This window comes from Thermobia domestica, chromosome 9 (assembly GCF_964235325.1).
Source record: "Thermobia domestica chromosome 9, izTheDome1.hap1.1, whole genome shotgun sequence".
Taxonomy (NCBI): Eukaryota; Metazoa; Arthropoda; class Insecta; order Zygentoma; family Lepismatidae; genus Thermobia; species Thermobia domestica.
In genome coordinates, this window is record NC_137462.1 from 264820822 (window position 1) to 264837327 (window position 16506).

The window sequence follows — 16506 nt, forward strand, 5'->3', positions numbered from 1 at the left end:
CATGCAGTGCTAAAAAAAAAAGTATAATTTCCACTTTGGAAAGTACAATCTCCATCTCAGACTCTGTTTGGCCCTATCTGTCTTTTTCTCATCCTCGGTTATAATATCAACAGTCCAGTTTCCTTGTTGCATATTGGTAAAAAATATATATATATATATGTCCATTCAATTTCGAGGGAGAATTTAAATACACGAGAGGTGAAGGTAGTACTGCGAAAACAGTGATAATCCACATCGACAATGGTTGGAGATATGACGCCCCGCCCCCCCGGGAGAATTTCTCTCCGGGTCTCTTCTTCAAATCAGAACTAGTACTTATGATAAGGCCTTCTTTTCTCTTTACTTCTGATAAGGCATTTATTTTTTCTATACTTTCTATACTTATGATAAGGCCTATTATGCCTATCATAGAATCCGGCATTCATTAAGTATAGTTTTAAGATGTCGAAAGTCAAATGCTGTAGTAGTATGAAGCTCCGTGGTTTATTGCACTTGTGTCATATTAGTAATTTCTTGGAAAGGAGGGGAGGGGAAAACTAGGCTATAAGTTTAGTTTTCTGTTTTTCTTTATCTCTATCTTATAAAAGAACAAGTCCTGACTGACTGATTTGTCAACGTCCAGGCCAAATCATTTCAGCTAGGAACTTGAAATTTGGAGGTTTGTGATGTAAGATCCCACTAAGGATGAAGTTTTCGAAATTCGACGGGTAAGGAAGGGAGAAAGAGGAGTGGCAATTATTATCTTAAAATATTCTTATCTCGGAACCTCTTAAGCTTAGAGACATGATTTGGTATATGGACTTCTTATTTCAAATAATAAGACACGTCTTTCAACGTTTTTTTTAAATAAAAAGTATCTGATCTAGAAGCGAAGAAAATGAGATGAGAAGGCAAAAAAGGGTGAGACAGTTACTCTAATAAGATGGCCAAATCAAATTCTTTAAAGTTAGAGGCATGAAAATTGATATTTAGACTTTTAATTTAAAATACAATATAACCAAAAAGTTCTTTCTGTTTTTAACGTCCCACTAATCATGCTCTCACAGAAAGGAATGTGCCTGTCAAGCGATCAGGAGTTAGTGTGACCATTGGCCCTCAATAATACAGGCACGTTGCACACATACAGAAGTCATAGCTCGTCAAGTGTCGAAGAGAAATGGAGGTATCGAATCGGTTTGTTCGTGTGTGTTTGTTATATGACTAAGTGGGCCTGTTAGCTACTGGGTTAAGTTGCCGCATATGCCAGGCATTTGGGAAGAGTGCCTGAAAGAATGCACCACCAGGAACTGGTTCCAGTAATTCCGTTCGGGAGATGTGGACGACCACATGTGTTGGATGACGAGGCCCTGAAAGCAGCCATTGACGAGCACAGTGATCTAACATACGATGGACGTGCAGAAAGGTTTCATATTCCCGCTGAAACAGTCAGGCTGCATCTTCATGGGATAGGGAAGTCATTTAAGTTAAGCAACCGGGTACTCCACACATTGTAGGCAACCAACAAGAAACAAGTAACGACCAGTTTGTCCTTGCTCACTCGGCACCTTAACACACCCATCTTCAATCACTTGCTAACTGGTGACGGAGAATGGGTCCTCTACGACACTACCAAGCTTACCACATGACCCTGTTCCTCAAATCCCAAGACCACCTCTGCAACCACAAAAGTTCATGCTCTCTGCATGGTAGAATTGTCAGCAAGCGGTACGTTACGAGCTCCTTCCACCTTGACAGACCATCATCGCTGACCTCTACTCTCAGCAGTTGCAAAGATTGCACTGTGTTCTGCGACGGAAAAAGCCAGTATTCGTGAATTTCTAGTGTGTGCTGTTCCTGCTTGACAATGCCAAACCACATGTAGCAAAGAGGACCCGGGAGATCCTTCAGCTACTTAGCTGTGAGACACTGTGTCACGTACATATTCACCGAACCTTGAGCGAACAGAATACCACATGTTTCATTCCCTCGACAGTCACTTCCGTAGAGATCCTTCGCAAATAGGGAGACCTGCGTAACGCACTCACGAACTTTTTTGTATGCATGACTGCCGAGTTTTGTCACCAGGTTATTGTGCAGCTCCAAGAACGTTGGCAAAACGTGTTGGATTCTGATGGAGATTATTTCGAAACTGTATTGGTTTATGTCCACTGTATTGGTCTATGTTTATCATTGCTCTAGAACGGTGAGTACTTTTTTTTGGTTTTGCAATTAAAGCTGTGTTAATGCTGTGCTGAAAGCGGTGACCAATATGAACAATCTTCTGCCACAACGCTGTTTAGTGTATGAAGATCTATCGAACGAGGTATCACTTGATCCATATTTTCGTTTAAAATTCCTAAGTTGGGAATGGGCTCCCATCAAAGACGGTCCTGGGGGGCACTGCGACAACATAATTCGATTTGCCCCATGGCTTTCCTATTTGAGTTTTTTGTTTGATTCATTTATGTTCAACCGTTTTCATATTAGTGGTACTGGACGTTTATCCGATACAGCTAACATATCTTGGCGGCCATTTTGAATACGGTGACCTATATGAAAAATCTTTTGCCACATTGCTTTTTAGTTTTTAAGGATATATCGAACGAGGTGTTACTCGCCCCATTTTTCCATTTAAAATTTTAAAGTTGGGCCCCGGGTCCCCTTGAAGAGCTGCTCTGGGGACACCACGACATCACCATTCGATTTTTCTTATGGTATTTCCTATTTGAGATTTTGTTCAGTTCATTTTTATTCAACCGTTTTCAACATATTTCCGTGGAAAGATTAAAATGGGACACCCTGTATACTGATCAACGTTAAAACTGGAAGTGGTTGATTTATACAATTTCTTGTATATGTATTCTTAGAAAGTTAAACAGATTCCAACAAACCGCTTTTCGGTATCTCTTAATTTTTTGCTCTCTATAAATCAATATTGAAACCGGAAGTTTTACTGGTGAAACCGGAAATTGTACTGGATTTCCGCAACTTCTGGTTGTAGTACACTGAGCGAAATCCGTTCTCCGGACAGCGGTATACTGTACAAATATACGGAATCCTCTTCCTTGCAACAGAAATCAGTACGGAGCATACGTTATCTGTATCCTACATAGGCACTGCCATTAGATGTTACATGATGCCGTTGCAGGATGTCTGATATCTAACAGTCTTTCTTATATTAAATGCATATATGTATGTTACCTTCGTCAATACGTACATTTGTATGTGAGATCCTGACCCCCTATATTGTTTCATACGAAAAGTATGTACAGATGGAACACTTATACAGAAAATATTATAAAACATGCGTTGTCAGTTATACAGGGTGTATGAAAAAGATTCATTCACTTTGGCAAGTCTGTATTTCTGAAACTAATGAACATATACATATAGTTTTTGTTTTGCATGACAGTGAAACTCAAAAAGTTTTTATTGCAACTGTTCATAGGTGTTCAATGTGCCCCCCGTGAGATGCACGGCATATGTCCATGCGGTATTCAAATTCGTCCCAAACTGCAGCTAGCATGTCTTCATTTACAGCTTCCACAGCTGCCGTTATGCGATGTCGCAGTTCATTCAATGTACTTGGTAACGGAGGCACATAAACGGAGTCTTTTATAAACCCCCACAAGAAATAATCACACACAGTAAGGTCAGGTGACCTTGGAGGCCAGTAATGTAACACTGCATCATTTGGTCCAGTGCGACCGATCCATCGCTGTGGAATCGTTTCGATTTAAAAATCCCCGCACTTTCCCATGCCAGTGTGGCGGTGCCCCATCCTGTTGGTAGATGAAATCATTCGAATCAGTCTCCAACTGTGGGAAAAGATAGTACTCAAGCATATCAAGGTAGGTTATCCCCGTCACAGTGTTTTCGGCAAAGAAAAATGGATCGTACACTTTTTTTTTGGGAAACTGCACAAAACACATTAACTTTTGGCGAGTCCCTCTCATGCTGTACAACTTCATGTGGGTGTTCCGTTCCACATATTCGCACATTATGGCGGTTCACATTTCAAATTCAAATGGCACGTTGCCTCGTCACTAAACACTAAGCGTTGAACAAAACTGTCTCCTCTGCAATCTGGCCAAGAATGAAATTACAAAACTCCATACGTCGTTCTTTGTCACTTTCACAAAGAGCTTGCAGTAGCTGAATTCTGTATGGTTTCATGTGTAAACGACGACGCAACACACACCAGACGGACATCGAGGGCATGCTGAGCTGTCGAGCTGCACGAACGGATTTCTGCGGACTGCGTGTAAAACATTGATGGACGCGCTCCACGTCTGTGTCGGGCACTCGAGGACGTCCCAGTGATTTTCCCTTACATAATTCGGAATTGTTCATGCCATCGTCTAATGCTCTGTGCAGTAGGAGGATCCACACCATACTTAGTACGAAAGTCACACTGAACAGTTATCACTGACTTGCACTCCGCAAAACGTAGTACACAAAACGCTTTCTGTTGTCCAGATGCTATTTTAACCAGAACTGCAGTGGGCGTTCACTCAAGCACACTGCTGCTACCTAGCGGAAACCATGCACAACTAGAGATGTTCCTCTTTCCAACAGAACGTTGTTCACTCACATCTCTGAAAAGACAGATTAGATATTATTGTTTAAAAGCGGATGATTCTTTTTGATACACGATGTACTTTTGTTGTACTTTAAGTGCAAAAACTACAGGATTTACAAATGTAACATACAATTTTACGTAAGCCACATAGTTTTTTTTTCCTCAGTGTACAGATATTCTTTGTAACACTTAATAGATTACAGAAAATTGTTCTCGCTATCTTATTACCGTTTATGCTCTACAGTGATCAACATGTAAACTGAAAATGGTTTATTGGTAACATTTTTGGTTTGAGTATTGCGCGTATCAACGAATTCGGTTTTTAATTTTTCACCAACTTTGGGTGGTGATCCATCAAATAGTTCTATAATTTTTTTTTTTTTTTTTTTTGTCTCTCGGGTGGACAGACAGACACGTTGAGAGAGTATCATTTATAAATGAGTTTTAGTAATCCAAACTCCTTATCAAGTAAAGAAACACATGCTTGGTCCACATTACAGCGACAATGATGGGTTAAAGCAGTGGTCGCGAAATTTACTACTGAGCTACTTTACCGTTTTTAAATAATTATGTGAGCTACTAACCGAAAGAACTACCAACTTTACTTTTTGTAACAAATCTTACATTTGGTTATTCCCAATAAACTTCCATTTCTAGTAGATATGAAGTCAATTTTAATTAAACTGTATATAACAAAAACAAACTGAAATTGAATTGTACATAAGAAAGAAATTGAAGAGTAGTTAGTAATAAATAACAAATGTAATAACAGATTTATTTTATCAGACATATTAACTTTAAGGAGAAAGGTGGAACTCTTTTTGTCATCAACAATTTTTTTTCTGGAAGTCGAATCCCTTAGATTTAGAGACTTTTACCCCAAATTTGCAACACTGATCAAAGTTAGTCAACGGGAGCGTGATTTATCGAAAATGTTCCCGTGAGTTACCAGTAGCTCGCGGTCGACGGTTTGACAATCACTGAGTTAAAGGGTACTGTTCAAGACTGTTTGACAGTTGTGAGAAAATCTTTGGTTTTCTGCTTGTATTCGACGTCTTACTGATCGATGTACTTAGTGCATTTAGATAAGGGGAAGTGACGTAAAAATCAGAATAAATACAGCAAAACTTCTCCCTGCTGGAGCGGATACTTGTCCAATTCCATGCTCCCAACCAACAAAATAGGTTATAAAGTTTTATATTCTTCGTATAATACGGAATATATGCAACTCGAAAAGTACTAAATGAAGAATTCACTAGCAGCTACGTGTATGATAAAGAAATATTTTCAGAATCATCCATGATAGGTCAATCAGTGTACGCCGCTTTCATCTTGTTATCATTCTCCGCGCTGTTTACGGGTAACTTAATACCAGTGTTGGGCATTAATCAATTAAAAGTAATTGCTGTGCAAGTTAATTGCAATTGAATTAATTGTAAATTACATTTAATTGCAATTGAATTACTGAATTTAATTGCAATAGCGTCCCACGCAATTAGTTTCAATTGATTGATTCGTCGCAATTGATTATCATTGATTAGTGGCGAACTGTAATTAACCACTGATCATTATTTATTTCAACTGTTAATTGGAACTACAATTAAACTTAATTGTTAGTTGTTGGTTGTTAGTTGTTAATTCAATTTAAATTTACCCATCACTGCTCAGTACATATGCAAGTACCTTTTGCGTGAGTCCAAAATGGCAGTTACAGAATGAAATGGCAGAAGGGAGACAATGAAAACATATAAACTCTTGGAAAATATTTCCGTCAGCCCTACTGATCCTATAACCGCTACCAGGTTATAGAAGGATTTTTGTGGACACTCTGTATATTTCGTAAAGACAGTGATTATTATTTTCGATTTGTACTTTATTCTGCAACGCACATAAGTTCTTTCTTTGGTGGGAATTGCTTCTTTCCCACACAATTGGACAAAGAAGTCTTTCATCGTTTTTTCATATATATATTTAAAACATTGCTTTTGCTGAGAACATTTCAGTTAGTGACTAACCATTTCAGTGTTTCTCCCTGACTTATTATATGCACAGTATATATTCTATAGTTATTGGGAACTGAATTAAGTGTTTTCTTTAATCGCTTATGGAAACATTATAATAGATTAGAGAAATACGGGCTGACCAGATGTTCCAGCAACCAAAGTGGCACCAACTGCGTTGTTCTGCAGTCCGTTATCTGTACTTTCTCACGCCAGTGTTATCGCCGTGTCTAGTGCATTATAGGTAGTTGACTAAAATTAACATAAATTCTTTTCCGTATTCTGTTTGTATGTGCGTACAGGTGAGTTAACTGAGTGATTTTTGAAATGAACTGCCAACACTTTTCCGTTGACCATTGCAACCCGTAGCTTGAGCTTGGATGCTCGAAGAGTTCGACTCCAGGTCTGGAAGCCGTAACCACGCATGTCGTGTCGAGCTTCAGATACGACTTATTGTGAAGGGGCATAAGCTATTTAGCCGGTGAAGGACGATTTCTTACGGCTAGCCCCAACTAGTGAAGTCCCAGGTTCATAAACCTAGTGCGCTAAAAAGTTATATACGCGCCCTCCAATATCAGTATTCCACTGTGGAGACCTTCTTTTTGTTTATTTGCTGAAGATTCACCTTTACGCTGCAGGACTGTTCAGCGTAACAACTGGATTCATGGTGGGACGATCCAGACAACTTTTCCCCAGTGCTAACCCCCCAAGTGTGTCAATGATGTGTGAGAAGCATTTGTAGTGATATCTGAATTATAATCATATATATATAAAGGGCTATATTACCCGAAAAGGGCAAAGTGTGATTTCAGCAACGAAAATTATTACATATATCTAGTGTTCAGTGTTGTGTCCATTTCTCTTGGCTATTTTTTTTAATGTTCTAATAAATAAGTATAGTGTTATTTAATCCAATGTGTTTTCGTTGTTTGTATGAGTGATGTTTGTGTGTGTTATGGTTTGGATGACCGTCTGATCGTCCGTGAGGTTTTCGAGACGAGACGCCCGAACCTCTCGGCGCCTAATGCTCATCTCATTATTGAGACCGACGAGCGATTTGGAAACAGTTTGTAACCTTTTCTTGGAGAGGTCCTTCATCGTCATGTCCAGGTAAGTTAAAGTATCAGGAAGATACTTATTGGTAGTACCACGAGCCACGGACAGCGACCAGACCAGAACTTCAGCCGGTTACAAATAAATGGCCGCCCGAACAGTGACCCGAACTCAGGCGGTTACAAATAAAAAGCCGCCCGAACAGCGACACGAACTCAGGACGGTTACAATCCTACAGCACAACCTATAGACATTTTTACATCTTAACAGTCACTCTTATTGCTAAATTGGATGTCTCATTGTCACTTAATGGTAAAGTTAAAAGTATCGAAACTAATAAGAAAGATTAACTTTGTACGGGAAGTAATGATGCGATTTAAGTGTGGTAAAATGTAAATTTTGTGATTGGATAAAAAAGTAAAGATAAAATAATGCTTAAATATCCCTTCAGCGTGTAAATGACCTAACTTAGCTTCCAGTTGAGTCAAGTTCATCCCATACTCTTGAACGCCTATCTTTAGTTACGATTTGCACAAGCAAAAGTAGGAACAAGTTTCGTTGTTATATCATTGGAAGAAGGCTTAATAAGTCTAGTTCTTAGTTTCCAAGGGTATAAATCAAAAGATGTACTGCAGCGTAGTCTAATGTAGTACAGAGTAGTGTAGTACAATGGAATACAGTTTGAAATCAACTGTACAGGAGCACCAAGACTTCAGGATACTTTGATCAAATTTCATCTGTAAAGTTCAGTATCTCCGTATATTTCTACGTTAGAAAGAAAATAAAAAAAAAACATGACAAATCAGTCGTACTGTATCTACATACTCTGTAATTGTAAAGTCAAATTGTTTTGTACTTGTCGAGAAAAGAAAGGAAATGCGTGATCAAAGTTATACTTGGTGTAGGAATATTTTCCTCATTCTTGATTTTGTCATGCAATATCAAAGAAAATACTTTGATAAATCTAGAAAAAGGAAAGGAAACGTCCGTTAGTACTTTGTAGGTTCATATGTAGGAGATGGAAGTAGTAAATAACCAAAATAAATGACATTGTAAATGTGTAGGAACTGTTTATAGTGAGAATGTAGTTGCAATATGGCACACTGGATGATTCGAGAGCTAAAAACATATAACGATAATAAACAGTGAAACATGTACAAAAACGTGATGAGATTTTCACATAGCTTGTAGTTCCATCTACTGATTTGGTTTCTCACTCAAAGTACAAAACACAAAACTTGGCAAACAAAAGAAGAAAAAGTAAGAAAAGTGAGCAAAAACAATTTTAAACTTCAATCACTTGGATATCCGTAGGAAAAACATTTGTTCAATTGCAGTCTACATCAGGAGAAGGGTTTGAAAGGGTTTCAACTATATCGTCTGGTTGAATGACGCAAGTATCATCGACAACAAGCCTGAACTCTCTCTTATTTGCGCCAGTCCTTTTGAGGCCTACGATTATTATTTCAGGTTCAGTGTCTGTTATTTGATACAAATATTTGTAAGTTTTTACCCCTTGCTGAGAAGCAAACTTTGCTACAATATATTGACCAACTTCGTTAACCTACGATGTTGGCTGGTGGGAGACAGGTGTCGTGTGAGACATCTCCGGACAAGGGATGCTCTTCTATTCCAGGCAAATCAGTGGGATCGTCGCTCTCAGTGTCTCCTTCTGGCGGAGTTACAGCCGTTAATATACTACGTCCATGTGCAACATCCACTCTTTCCTTCTTTCTGGGTAGTCTGCTAGGCGTACCTGTGACGAATCGCTGCTCTTTGAGCAAAGTGGTTAAAGCATCTTTGACACCATGGGTGGGATCTTCTGCAGCATGTTCTCTGAACCATCTGTTAAACACTTGTTCACCATCAATGGGATATATCCCACACATTCGGAATCCATTGATCAAATTTATCTTGATTGCTGATGTCATGTTGCAGTTGTGATCGTGAGTATGTGTGGCACTTGCTACTACTGCTTGATCAATATTGCCCCTATCGTGTGATCAAAGTTACCCCTTCAATTTCAATCTTTTTTACAACATATATGAGCACATACATGTTTTTTTCTATACTCTCAGAGCTACCAAACACAAGTTATACTTAGTTTTATTGGTATTTTGTTTACACATACCTTTGTAGGTATGAAGGTTTGCAGTCGGTAGACAACGCTTTCAAATGTATACCTATTTTCGCTGCAGATACAGCACTTCTTCGTATGACACGTGCGAACTGGTCGACAGCTGTGTTCTCAGTACGTGACATGATTCTTAAGGCTTCCACATTCGCAGAAATAACTACGATATATTTTGCATTGGTGCCGCTAGATGACTCTTTGTTCACTTTGAAAGTTTTGATCAAAGTATCCCCAGGATTTAAAATAGCCACATGTCATGGTAATAAATAAATTTGGGATTGGTAAATATTCTGTGGGAATTTTCATCATACATCAGCTTAAAAATAAAATCAGCAAAAATTTTCATTCCTAAACAGCAGGTACGCTTATTTATGTACTTACAATTATTACATACTTTGTAAAGCTAGAACAATCTCTCCAATTTTGTATAATGAGGAAGCTTGTTCAATTAGGAAAAATGGTTCAGTCCCATGCGATTCCGCTTTGAACAAGTTTTACTGTACTTTCAATCTTTCATCTTCTCCTTACATGGTACACTTAAAGCTTATTGAAGACCCTCGTAGAAAATAATCAGAATATTAATATACCTTTTGCTTGTTTGTTTCTAAAGGAAGTTAACTAACTGACTCTATGCCGCGTTCAAAAAATCTCTCCACTGACTTCTGTCTTTAGCCAATTGGATCCAGTTTCTACTTTATATTCCTATCTCTGCGAGATCCATATTGTCCTCCCATCCACGCCTAGGTCTTCCTAGTGGTCGTTTTCCGATTGGTCTTCCAGTCAAGACTTTGAAAGCGTTTCTACTTTCTCCCATTCTAGCTACATGACCTGCCCACCTAAGCCTCCTAGACTTGACGACCCTAACAATGTTGGGTAAACCGTATAAATTATGTAGTTCCTCCTTATGAAGTTTCCGCCATTCCCCCATTCCCGTTCCTCTTGGGTCCGAATATTCGTCTCAGAATCTTGTTCTCAAATACTTTCAGTCTCTGTTCTTCCCTCGGAGTAAGCGACCATGTTTCGCAACCATACACAAAAACAAGCATGATTATCGTTTTATATATTTTAAGCTTCAAATTCCTCGACAGAATTCCTGACAAGAGATTTTGAACCGAATAGTAACACGAATACCCTGCTTTTAGTCGATATTTAATTTCTTCGTGAATATGATTTTCCTCTCTTAATATTGATCCTAGAATTTGGAAGTATCCACTTTATCAAAAGTATTATTTAATATTTTAACGCATCCACAATTTGCAGTATTACGGTTCCGAAGCACTTCCATGTATTTGGTTTTCTCTACATTTACTTCTAAACCCATTTCCCTGAAAGCGTTTAATAAGCCCTGTGCATTTCTTTCTATTGTTCTCCTATCATCCTCTATTAAATTTACATCATCAGCATATGCCATAACCTGGTGAATACCGTTCAACTCTGGGCCCTGGTTGCTATCTTTGATATTGCTTATAGCGTATTCCAGAACAAAGTTGAATAGCAATGGAGACAACGCATCTCCTTGTTTCAGGCCATTTTCGACGTGAAAGCTCGTGGACAAAAATTTTCCTACCCGGACTTTGTGATTCATTTAAACATATTTTAAGTAATCTAATTAACTTTCTCGGGTATTCCAAGTTCTGTAAGAACGTTGTATAATGTTTCTCTCCTAAACGAGTAGTAGGCTTTCCTAAAATCAATAAATAGTTTATGTATCGGGGTATTGTATTCCCACTTGTTTTCGAGTATTTGTCGAATAGTAAATATTTGGACGATAGTTGATCGATTTCGTCTAAATCCGCACTGATAATCTCCAATAATTTCATCTGCGTATGTGGTCAATCTTGCTAATAGAATATTTGAAAGGATTCTATAGGATGTTGACAGAAGAGAAATGCCTCGATAATTATTACAGTGAGTTTTGTCGCCTTTCTTGTGAATTGGAATAACGATTGATTCTTTCCACTCTTGTGTCAATTCTTCCTTGTTTCAGATAAGGAGAATGAGTTTGTGTATCTTGTTCCACAAATTTTCGCCTCCAGCTAAAATTAACTCAGCCGGAATTTCGTCTACACCCGGAGATTTGTGTTTCTTTGATTTTTTTTTATAGCGGTTTCTACTTCTATTCGGTTGGGTTCTGGAATATACGATTCTGCGGTGTGTATCTCCTTTTCTCCACGCACATTAGTTTTTGGCTCCGTGTTCAGCAAATCGTCAAAGAAATGTTTCCTCTAAAGGGTGCGGCAGAAATAGTTAGACGATGTAAAATGAACATAGAAAACGTAACCCGATAGATAACGTGCTCATTGTTGTTTCGTTTTGTAAAGTGGTTCAAAGCATTGTGTAGGTATGTAGGCTCGTTCGACTGTTCGGTGCGCATGCGCAGTATTGGAAGAATTACTTAAGCCTTCCGTCGGTAGCCATGGAGCGTTGGTCAGACGAACATCGCGCTTTCGCAGTGAAGTGTTTCTTCAAGAACAAAGACTTTGCAGCAATTACGCAGCGTAAATTTCGGAGTCATTTTAACATTGGCAGAAATGGACAAGTACCGACAAACTATTCTTAATTGGGTGAAAAAGTTCCGAGCTTCGGCTTTTGCAAGATCAAAGAAATCCCCAGGTTGTTGACGTTTAGTGAGAACATCAGGCAACATAGAGAGGGTTCGAGAAGCATTAATTAGAAGTCCAAGGCTTTCAGCTCGTCGGCATGCTGTGTCACTTGGCATGTCAGATAGGAATGTGAGGCGAATATTACACCAGGACCTACACTTCCACCCATTCAAAATTCAGATGATTTACAAGTTGCTTCCTGAGGATTTTAATGTTCGCGTACAATTCTGCATTATGCTGTTGCAAATGATTAATGAGAACCCAAACTTTCTACAGAGGTTAATCATGTCTGACGAGGCTCATTTTCACATTGATAGATGTGTAAATAAGCAGAATTTCCGTTACTGGGCACCCAGAAATCCAAGGTTGTTGCATGAAGTGCCCCTTCATAGCCCTAAAGTAATAGTATGGTGTGGTGTTTATTTTGATGAGATTATTGGACCATACTTTTTCAATGACGAGAATGGTAACACTGTAACTGTCACGTGTGCTCGATATGTGGATATGCTCGAAAACTTTTTACTTCCAGAACTGCGACGGCGTCGCCTTAGACAGATGTGGTTCCAACAAGACGGGGCCACGTCACACACAGCAATTGCATCGATCAATATTCTTGGGAGGATGTTTCCAGGACGGGTTGTCTCTCGTCGCGGCAATGTTCCTTGGCCTGCACGCTCCCCGACCTATCGACATGCGACTTCTTCCAATGGGGTTACTTGAAGCAACAAGGGTATGCAACAAAACCTGCAACATTACAGGATTTGCGTGAATCCATTCAACATGCAATCCACTAAACCCCGCTGGACATGGTTCAACGAACTGTGAGTGCTGTGAGGCGACGTGCAGAGATCTGTTTGAATAACTATGGTGCACACCTCACTGACATAAATTTCAAGACGTAGTTACCATATGTATTGCTTTTGTATGTACATTCTGGACATGTAAAACTTTTGTTCATGAAAGGTCATTAAATATTTAATTTGCAAAAAAAAAAAAAAAAAAAAAAAAAACATCGTCTAACTATTTCTGCCGCACCTTATATTTGAATGCTATCCGTATGAGTGGGAATGTTCCGTCAGCTTTGTTTAATATATAAGCACGAGGTTGATAGCCTTTCTTAAATTCGCTAATCCCCTTATACATGCCCCGAATATTTTTATTTTTACTATTATCTTCAAGTTCCTTAATTTTAGCTTTCAAAAAATCGCGGTTCTTTGTTCTAAAAGTTTTGGAAGTTTCCGCCTGATATCTGCAAAATTTTGTGTAGTTATTTCATTTGGATTTTGTAGCCATCGTAATTTTGCCTGTTAGTTTAATGCATTCCTGTCAAACCATGATTTGTTCCTACGTATTTCCGCGTGTCCCAGTTGCTCTTTTGCTGAAATTTTAATGCTATCTCTAATTCAATCCAAGCATCTTCAGCACTAGTGCACTTCGAATCTTCTAAAGCCGAAAATCTATTCGAAATTTCAATCTGGTATTCCTCTCTTACCTGGCTCTCTTCTTGTTTCTTTAAATTAAATCTCTCCGTTTTCGGACATTGAATATTTCCTTTATTCAATGATAATCTCTCTCTTATTATCGCTGCTACCAGGTAGTGGTCAGAGTTATAATCAGCTCCTGTAATGACCAAACATCAATTATGCTAGGTTGCCTTCTTCTATCTACTAAAACGTGATCAATTTGATTATGTGTTTTTCCGTCTGGTGAGGTCCAAGTGTATTTATGAACGTATCGATGTGGGAATTTTGTACTCTTCACGATTAGGTTTTTGGATGTTGCAAAGTTCACGAGTCTAACACCGTTGTCATTACTTTCCTTATGCAGACTTTCGTTCCCTATAACTGGTTTGAAAATATCCTCTCGTCCTACCTTCGCATTGAAATCTCCTAATAGAATTTTCATATGGTATCGCGGGAGTTTGCCAAATATCTGTTCCACTTCTTCGTAAAAACTGTCTTTTATATCGTCATCCTTATCTTCTGTTGGGACATGTAGATTTGAAACAATAATATCACATCACCGACCCTTAAGAATAATAAAAGAATGTCTGTCGGTAACAAATTCAGCCTGCTTAATTGCTGGTAATATTTGTTTGTAAACAAAAAAAACCTATTCCTAATTGGTGGTTTTTATTTCCTTTCCCGTAAAAGAACGTAAAATTTTCGGAATTCACAGATCCATTTAGATCCTACCTAATTTCCTGAACTCCTACTACGTCCATCATATATTTCTCTAACTCACTCGTTATGGATTTTAACGCTCCTGCCCTATAAAGACTTATAATATTCCATGTTCCAAATCTCATGTCCATTTTCTTTTGCTGAGGTCGTGCCAAGTTATCAGTCCTTGTCCGAGGCTTTTGTGTATGTTTCTGAACAAGTGCCTTTTTTTTTACAGGATGATGTTGTTAGTCTTACCCAAATCCCCAAGCTGGAGAACCACTCCTAGTCGTGTGTCCGCGACTGCTTATTCAGTATATTCGCAGCTAACCTCTATATCTAGAGGCCTTCTCCTCGATCCGCAACCTGCCATGTCTTGGTGACAGGAACCCACGTTAATTGCCACGGTTTAAATGTAAGTTACAGGAACAAAATAGCGCATACAAGGCATCAATAACGTCCTTGATTGAGAATACAGAATAGTACCACAATATAGCGGTTTACGCTGCACTCAAGTAATGTAGCTTGGACAAACAATCAACAATCTTATGAGCAAGATCAGTATCTCCCTTCGACATCTATAAGACACAATACGGACAGACATTTGCCTTCGAAAGGAATTGTAAAGTCGTCTTACGAGAAGGTGGCTTCTCGGAAATTATTGGGCAAACAGTTTATGTCGCCTTGACAGTGATGAATGTGTAGAATTCAATATATAATAGAGAACCATAAAAATCAACGATCGGTAATGGACTTTGCAATGGAGCAATGTCACGGGATGATAAATCTTTTATTGACACTGCCGTGACGAACCATACAACTTTTTCCATCTTATAACCTCGACACTGGAGCACGATAATGGATGTAAACGTATCTACATCGACGTTCTAAAGGTGTGTGTTGATGCTGGACTACGACACTCATAGTTTTGTGTCAGATTTCACCCATTGCGCGCTTCAGGTTGTGCTGTAAGAATGCCTACATATGTGTTAGACGCTGTCTACGTGAATTTGCCAGCGTCCATTACCTACACTGAGAAAAAAAAATGTAGGTGGCATACTTAAAAACGTAGGTTACATTCGTAATTCCTGTAGTTTCTGGACTTAACGTACAACCGTATATAACATCCTGCAGCAAACGTATAGCTGAAAAAGTATGTATTATACGTACTGTCTGCACAAGTGCAATGACGTCATTCGTGTGACGTTATCTGCAGTAACAAGTATATACGGAGGTAATATCTAGCTTTGTGACGTCAGGGTCGTATGTAGCATGTGGGTTAATAATGACGACATACACTGACTATCAGGACGGAGCATGATTTCAAGAAGTATGCAATATACGTTCTGTACGTATGTTTCTTGCGTTCAACCCCGAGACAGCATCTATATTGTACTTGTGCCCCATACGTACGACTAGATACAGTATACGTATTGTACGTATGTATTATACAGATTTTCCTTATGTCGCACACAGCTTGTCCAGATACAGCATACAGAATATCCGTATGCACCATACAGAGTGCATATATGTAGCTTACAGACTGTCTGCATGCAGCATATAGATTATACGTATGTCGCGTACAGGTTGGCCATATGTAATGTATAGATTGGATGTATATAGCTAATAGGTTGTCCATATGAAATATACAGATTTTACCTGTATCGAATACGTATTGCCTTCTTGTAATGTATGGATCGGACATATGCAGGATCTAGAGTGTACGTATAGTGCACCATTATTAAAGTGCTGCAACATACTGCAAAGTGCATGATACATTCTTACTGTAATGTTGTCAAATATTGTTTTACTCTGTATGAAAACAAAAATAGCTTAAAATATGGTTGATCTCCTTTGTGCCAATAATAATAAAATTAACAATACTACACTTTTCAAATCTTAGTTTGGAGCAGTGAAACTGTCCAAAGAAATGTATTTACCTGCAGGGTGTCCTATAAGTTTGGGCTTCCTGCTAATTCGTTGGAAAGCTACT